Below are 7,888 nucleotides of genomic sequence, written 5' to 3'. Positions count from 1 at the left end.
ACATGAATGCCATTTGATACCTTAAATATCTATACTTGTGAGTAGTACTTAATACACTTTTATAATGTACTCTATGAACTGTGTAAATCTCTGAATTCTGAAACTTCAGAATAATGTTGGCTTCCTGACTGAAAACAAGTAACTGATTTAGCAGAGAAGCAAATATAAAAGTGTGATATGTATCTGATCCTGCTTCCAAATGTTGACAGTGTAACTGTACTGTCTGTATCTCTGGAGGTTTTTAGTGAAATAACTCAGAGTGTGTATATTCTGTAGCACACGCTAAGCAAAGCCAGCACAGCAGGCATTTTTACAGTGACTATAAGTATTTTTCCCAAATCAATGGTATTGGATTATATCAGGCAAGCAGTAGCATTTATGCTAAAATGCATGCTACTGTGATTTTTCTGAACTCTCTTTAAAGTTCAGTTGTGTGTCTTTTTCAGTTGTACTGAAATATTGGATCATCACTATTGATGACTTGTAATCACTGCTTTTAAATTGACATGTTGATTGATAAGGCAGGATTATCATGTGATTAAGAATGAATAAGAAATAGGAAACTTCTGTTCCCAGCAGTGCCCCAGATTTCTTTTGTAACTGCTTAAACAGCTTAGCCTCTCAGTATTTTTCCCATTGAAGCAAAAAGAGGGCATCAGTGTTTTCTTTTCTTGTGGAAGTATACAGAAGTAATGTGATCTGTATTTGTGAATAGTAGTAAAGTAATCACATGTGTTAGGAATAAACACAAAAATTTCTCTTATAATGAATTTCAACAACTTTGTAACTGTTTTTAAAACCAAAATAAGATCTTATTTTTCCTAGCTTTTTCTTCCAAATTTTATTATATTCATGTGTGACTGGGTAATCCTTTTCAAATTTCTGTAAATCCACAAAAATGATGAACAAGAACCTACATGGCCTATTTCTGACTTCAATAGAAATTACATGAAGGGTAGGATAAACTACAAGAAAGGACATCTTTTAACTGAATATTTAACAAGCTGTAATGCACTGTCTTCTTTTTTTTTTTTCCTTCTTGAGTAAAGTACTTGGAGAAAATCTGATTTTTTTGGCAAATCAAATCTCAGATTTTCAAATGGTACTGTAATGGTGAAAATAGATTTTTCTACATATAATTGGATAGTACATCATATGTAGTTAAAGGTCTGTCACTTTAAATTAGATAAGTTTTGAAGTAGATCTGGTTGATTCCCAAATTGGGTTCATTGAGAGGTATAAAAACTGAAGAGTTTCAGGTAACCATTTCATATCCCTCATATTATTTAAGAAATGTGTGCTTGTTAATATTTAACACTGTATTACTGGCAGAAGTAAGTTGGTTTCCTGTGAATGTCAGAGTTTATAGAGTGACCTATGAAAAAGAAAGGAAAATGAAATAAAATTAATAAAATGTGTGCAGAATACAAGACTACAGCTTTAATTTTGTCCCAGGAACTACTTTATTAGTAAGGAGTATGAATATATCCTTTTTCTGCATTAGGATTTGCCAACTTGAAGCTGTCATACTGCCCCTTTTACATCACATCATTCCTCTGTGCAGAAGCAGTGGCAAAATGGTTAGAAATTAGTTGCCAGAGGATGATACTTCCATTTTTCTTGAACTGCTTAGCTTTATTTTTTTTTTTGTTCTTATTCAGACTGTTAGAATGTTGTCTGGAAAGACAAAGAAGGATTCTGGCTGAGTAGAACTGCGAACTAACTGATATGTAGAATAATGACATTGTCTCCCAGCTGAAAAGTTCACTGCATTCTTTACCATATGTAGTTGTTGTAATATGGGCATGAACCTTTGAGGAAATTTATCTCCTAAAGAAGTGAGAAATTCTGCTGTATCAAAGTCACAAACACAATAAGCCAGAATACTTGCGCCATTTAATATTCCTTATGCTCTTCTGGGACAAGCTGATCGCTCTCAAGGAGAGACAGGGTAAGATGTGTCTACATATCTTATTATATTCTGCTCTTGTTCTCCAGAACTGTAGGAAATGTCTCTTAGCCTGTACAGATACCAGAGTTCACAGACCTACTCACTTCAAAGTCAGTAAGTGCATTCTTTGAAGAACTGGTTCCTTTATATTCTCAGTACAACTTGGGATGAGGATGAGCTACATGACTAGGAGTGAATTAGGCTACACAACACTGTACATTAATTTAGACTTTTGTTCCAGACATGCAATTATTATTTTTATTGGCTTATTCCCTAGGAAAACCCACTCAAAGCCAAGTAATTGTGCTTCATCTCTGCCACAGAGATTTAGGGCAAATGCAGGAACTCTCAGATTGCATGAGGAATTATTCTCCAGTGCTGTAATGATCAGACAATTCATGGATGCTTACAGACTGCACAGGGTGTTTGAATTTGAGCACTGGCACAGAAGTCTGCATGTCTTTTCAAAAATTTGTCTGAAGTGTAGCTCCTATTGTAATGCATAAAATGAACACAAGGACGATACTTATCCCTTGCTCAAGGGGATTTTTATTGGTTTGGAATAGGTTACCTAAACTGCAGTGGTAGTGGATATTAACAACTTGCCAGTGTGCCTCAGCAGCAGGTTAGGTGTGTTATTGTTCTGGGTTTGGTGCTGGTGTTTTTTAACAGGGTATCAGACAGTTCTCCCTAGAGTTTGTAAGTGACTGTTACAGGTCACTGACTCTTGGAAAACACAAAAAAATGTTGAATTAAGAAAGGCCCTCACAGAACTTTTGCTTAAAAATAAATTCAGCTTTATGAGGCTGATATGAGGTGCTTGCTGCTTTATTGATAAAATTTCCAAAGCTATCTTTTCTGTAAAATAAGTTAAACAACTGTTTTCTGTCACAGGCTAGATAAACTCAAAACTACACACCATATGTCTCCAGAAATCACCTGTGTGGGACTTTCGGGAAATGAGCTATAAAATAGAGAATATTCTGTGTTAGTGGACAGAAATAAATCAAACAGCAAATGTAAACAAGATGGTAAATATTTACAGATGTCAGGATTACTACCACAGAACTTCATAGGGAAAAAAATCAAAAATCAAAATATCTAAATAGTTTGAAAAAACTAACTTGAAGGGTAAACTATCCTAATCCAAAGACTTTGACATGCTTGTCAATATGTAATTCCTACGAATTAAATTTCTTATTATGGTTTTAGTAAAATTTTTAATGTAAAATATTTTTTCTATATAAACACAGCATGATGTATTTAACTTAATAACATTTAAATAGTCAAGAGCTGCCAAATTCTGAAATGTAGAGTATTAGGTCTTTCCCTTCCACCAGTGAATACTGTCAGCTGTGACGTCTTCTCATTTGGTTATTTGCTTTAAGTGCTACAGTCAATAGAATGAGGACTGCTAAGAGAAGAAAAAAAAAAGGTTGAATTACTGTTCTTGTTTAAATCTTGTACAAAGATTCTTTTTACAGGCTTTCTTTGGCATGCAATGCTAAAATTCTCCAGTAGGTGCCCTAAGAGATCGCTTTTAAATGTTACAACTAGGCACGGGAATTGAGTATCTGCAGCTTTCTCTTTGTGTGGAGTTTTTGGTTTTTGTTGTTGTTTTTTTTTAATAGAATCTGTACTATCTACTATCGAGAGGTATTATGCTTTCAGATTTCAACTATAATGAATAATGAAATTATTAGATCCCAAATGAAGTTGAAAAAAGCTAGATGATACGAAATCAAATATTTATCCTCATTGCCTAATACTTTTCCAGTAATAATTTTTAATGTGGGTATTAATTCCATAGTGTATTATCTTCTCACTGTTTAAAAAGTTGTTGCTTTATTTTCACAAGATGAGAATGGGGACAACGTCATCTTGTCAGAATCACTATCACTGTAATGCTGCTACACACTGACATGAATTTATAGCATTTTTTTATTAGAAATAATGAAAAAATCTACAGATCTAAACTCGGGGCCTAGGCTTCTCCCCCCCACACTCTGAGTTTACATCTGTTATTTTGTGGTATGCATTTGAATTATCTTGATGAATTTCAAAGGTAGGTTTCTTGTGTGTGAACAATAATTCATATTCCTTTTATTTGGGTCCCTTTGTGAGAACTGGCTTTGAGGAGATATGGGGAAAACCTTAATGTGGCTTTATGATCCTTGCTGTCATTTGGGAGATCTCGTGTGACAGATGGTTGGCACAACCTTTCTCCAAGCCACGAGTAAGCTCATTTTCTTCTATGCCATTTGCCAGTGTCTGTCATTCCGGTGCTCCCAATGCCCTGCTGTTATAAAAGCACCGGTCCAGGCCTCAATGCATTCCTCGTCCTTTTTGTTCAGAACAGAGTTTATAGTGGATGCACTATCATCTTTCATTAAAACACTGAACAGACACTGAGTGAATTAGACCAGTGGAAAATGAGGGAAAGATGTATGTGTCCAAACTTCATGCTGTGTGTGTGCAGGAGAGAGAGAGATTTATTCATGCTATCTCATATCAGAGCATCCTGAGAGTTCCTTTGCTGTCATTGACTTCAGGCTAATCAATGATCTTCACTAGTAACAGCTGCACTGAAGGGGCAGCTGTTGTCTTCAAATAAAAGAGGAATAATTTGTTAAGAAGTGGAAATTAAATCCTACAAAGGACAGTACTTTGGACTGTGTATTTTGAAATAAGATTTCAGTATTGCTAGAATTTATTCTGCCTGAAACTACATTTGATATTAAGCTACAAATATAGTTGTGTTTAATGTGTTGCATATTCTTCATTCAAAGACAAAAATAATTATGTTTTTTGGTTTTTCGTCTTATTTACTACATTGTAATTGTTGGGCTACTTTGAGACAAATTAATTAACGTTTAGTAGTATCAGGTATTAATATCCTGAATGTTTTGGTAACTATTAATGGGAATGCTTTTCAGTTCCAATGTTTAAAGATAGATCACAGAAAAATAAAATTTTGTTATTGAACTTGCAGGTGGTGAGGAGTACCAAGCCACACAGAAGTCACTGGAATAATCTAAAGAGTAAGTAACACGGCAAGTTTTTGAAATGTCCTATTTTTGTCCCTTCTTGATTATTAACACAAAATCCAAAGTACAAATTAAAAAAAAAAAATTAAATTGATTGTATTAGAAGTACTAGTGGTAGAAAAGCGAAGAGAAGAAAAATAGTCACTTCCGAAAAACGATGCTTGCTCTCTAATTCTGCATTCATTTTGTGTGCAATGCTGTTTACAAGGAATATAACCCCTTCTCTACAATTTTTCAGTAGAAAAGGAGATACAAATTAGTCAAAGAAAGTGACTGTTGTTCTAACTTCGGTGAGTTATGGCTAGGTTGTAAAGTGTAAGAGCAAATGCTCTGGAATGTCCTGGTTTTTGACTGCTAACTGGAGTTAAACCATGGCATGGACAAATACTGAATAGGTTGCTAAAACAACTTGAATCATCTATTATTTGCATTAACTTCCCTTTAACTTACAGAGACTTCGGTCTTCTCTTTGTCTTGCATAAAGTTTCCTGCTGTATTGGGTGTTATATTAAGCAGCATCTCATAAATACAAAGTAGAGAATCTTTATTAGTTATATCTATAGTCTAAACAAACATAAACCAGCTTTGAAGTTCCTCTGTGTTTCTCCTCTTTACAAGAAAATGCCAGTACTTACTGCATGTGTTCTCCTCTGCCCAATGGCAAATGCTTCAAATATAGTAATTGGGGTAGAAAAAATAAAAACCAAGCATAACTGATTGTCAAGCACATGGGTCTCAGGAGTATACCAAACTGAAAATTGTCTGGCACACTATGTGGGAGCTGCCAGATACGATCATAAAGTATCCAAATTAAGGTTATGGAAACCAGAAATATACTACTAAGCAGCAACAGTCTCTCTGGAGTAGCAATTAATTGCTAGGCACAGAATATGTTCTTCATTACAATAATATATATTGGTCTGCATTACATCCAATAAAGTAATATCCCAGTTACTCTGTGGATGAAAATGTTTGAACTGCAGAAACTGATGATATAATGTATGGGTCCCAAAATAATAACAATAATAAAAAAAAAAAAAATTCATTCACATGGGTTTTTTTTGTGTGTGTGTCTAAAAATAGAGCCAACAATGTAAAAAATGGATCTCACAAATAATATTCATTAAGCAGAAGACAGAAAGATGTCAGGATGTGAATAAACAAAATTTATTTTCTAAATGTGGTCTACAGCTGATACAGATCTAAATTAGAGGAAAAGTTAGAAAAATGTATGTGCTAAAAATACATTAAAGTAATTTAAATTAACTATGAGCTTTTAAATTGAATACCTCAGTGAGTTTAAAAAGAATAAAGATACGCATGATCAGATAAACACACCCAAAATTGCAAGAATGCCAAGATACCTTAATGTATTCCATGATTGTATCATTATTTACACTGAAATTTAGGAGTGCAAGTCCTCACAAGGTACAGAGATTTTCAAGTTTTGAGGGTCTTCCATGTGCTGTTTTGGGGATTCATTGCGTACTAATTTGCAAAGTCAAGCAGTAAGTTATGGTATGTCAGACCTTGCATCATTTGACCAATTTCCTGACTACTTCAATATTTGGGTTATATAAAACATCTACATAATTGTTGATTGATTGTTTCATGTACTTTCAAAATGGCAAAGGAGAATGGATGAGCAAGGTCCCTATTCACCCTCACAACATTGCAATTTGGCCTTAGTTTTGAATAGGTCAGTTTGGGATTTACCTCTGTCCCAGGAGAGTTTCTGGTGCAGCTGTGCTAGTAGACTGAGTGTCAATTTTGTATTGCAAAAATTTTCCTTAAGTAGTGCAATTATATTGTCTGAACTTTGCAAAAAACTGAGAGGTTTTAAGAGAAAAATGAGGGGAGAAGTGAAATAATAGGGTTTCAGAAATGCAACCCACATGCCAGACAAGCTGCCTTCATGATAACTGGCAATTAGAAAGGGTTGGGTCAATGAAAGTCTAGTTTATTTGGCTTTACATTCCACACTCCGTGTGTCAAAGTTAATCATGTTTCTTCTTGCAGTGCCATGACCTAATTATCAGTCCAGTAAGAACTCCCTCACAAAACAGTAATAAGCTAATGCAATCCAACCTATCCTGCTCTATTATTTCCTATGTTAACTAGTTCAGGTTTTAGGTATGGTATTTGCCTAGTTTTGTTTCTCACTGTGTGTTTATTCCACATGTAGACACAAGTGTAATTAACCTAGAAAGCTGATGTACGTCAGAGCAGCTGACCTCTGTCTGGCTTTACCCTAGCCATGGGTGATTTAAAGACAGTTTAATACTTTAATCTGTAATGTATTTTCCCAAAAGGCCCAAAACAGGTAACCTATAATGGCATGAGGAGTAGATACTTAATTTTCATAATGATTTCACATCGAAGATGAAGGAGCTATTCTTTAAAAGTGGTGGAATGGATAGTAAATTAATTTAAACATAATAAATCGGATAACTAAACCTGTTATCTCACAATAAAGCAGATTCAAGTGAGACTTCAAAATACTGTTTCTCTGCTTGACTTCACATAAATATATTTCTAAGTTTTTAGGCGATTACCTTCCAGTTGGATTTTTTGTTTTGATTGTTCCTGTTCATCCAAAGGTACCTCTTCTCCTGCTTATAAATGGAGCATGTAATTAATGGTCCTATCTCAAGGTGATTTTTCTCTTCCCCTTTTGTTTTGTGTAACTAAATAAGACTCCCAGTCACATGTCCCTGTTTCTGGCAAGGGTTACCAGGGACCTCTACCTTGGCACTCAAGAGCCTGAATTTGGTGTGGACGCTAGGGATTACCGATACAGGTGTGCAAAGCCTCCAGCATACCTGAACTTTCAGATAGCCCGTTGATATGTTAAACCCTATGAATTCTGCGTAACATCCCCCCTGCTTGA

This window comes from Corvus brachyrhynchos, unplaced genomic scaffold (genome assembly GCF_000691975.1).
Source record: "Corvus brachyrhynchos isolate BGI_N302 unplaced genomic scaffold, ASM69197v1 scaffold249, whole genome shotgun sequence".
Classification (NCBI taxonomy): Eukaryota; Metazoa; Chordata; class Aves; order Passeriformes; family Corvidae; genus Corvus; species Corvus brachyrhynchos.
The sequence above is the reverse complement of the archived record's forward strand: the minus strand, read 5'-3'. Positions refer to the sequence as shown.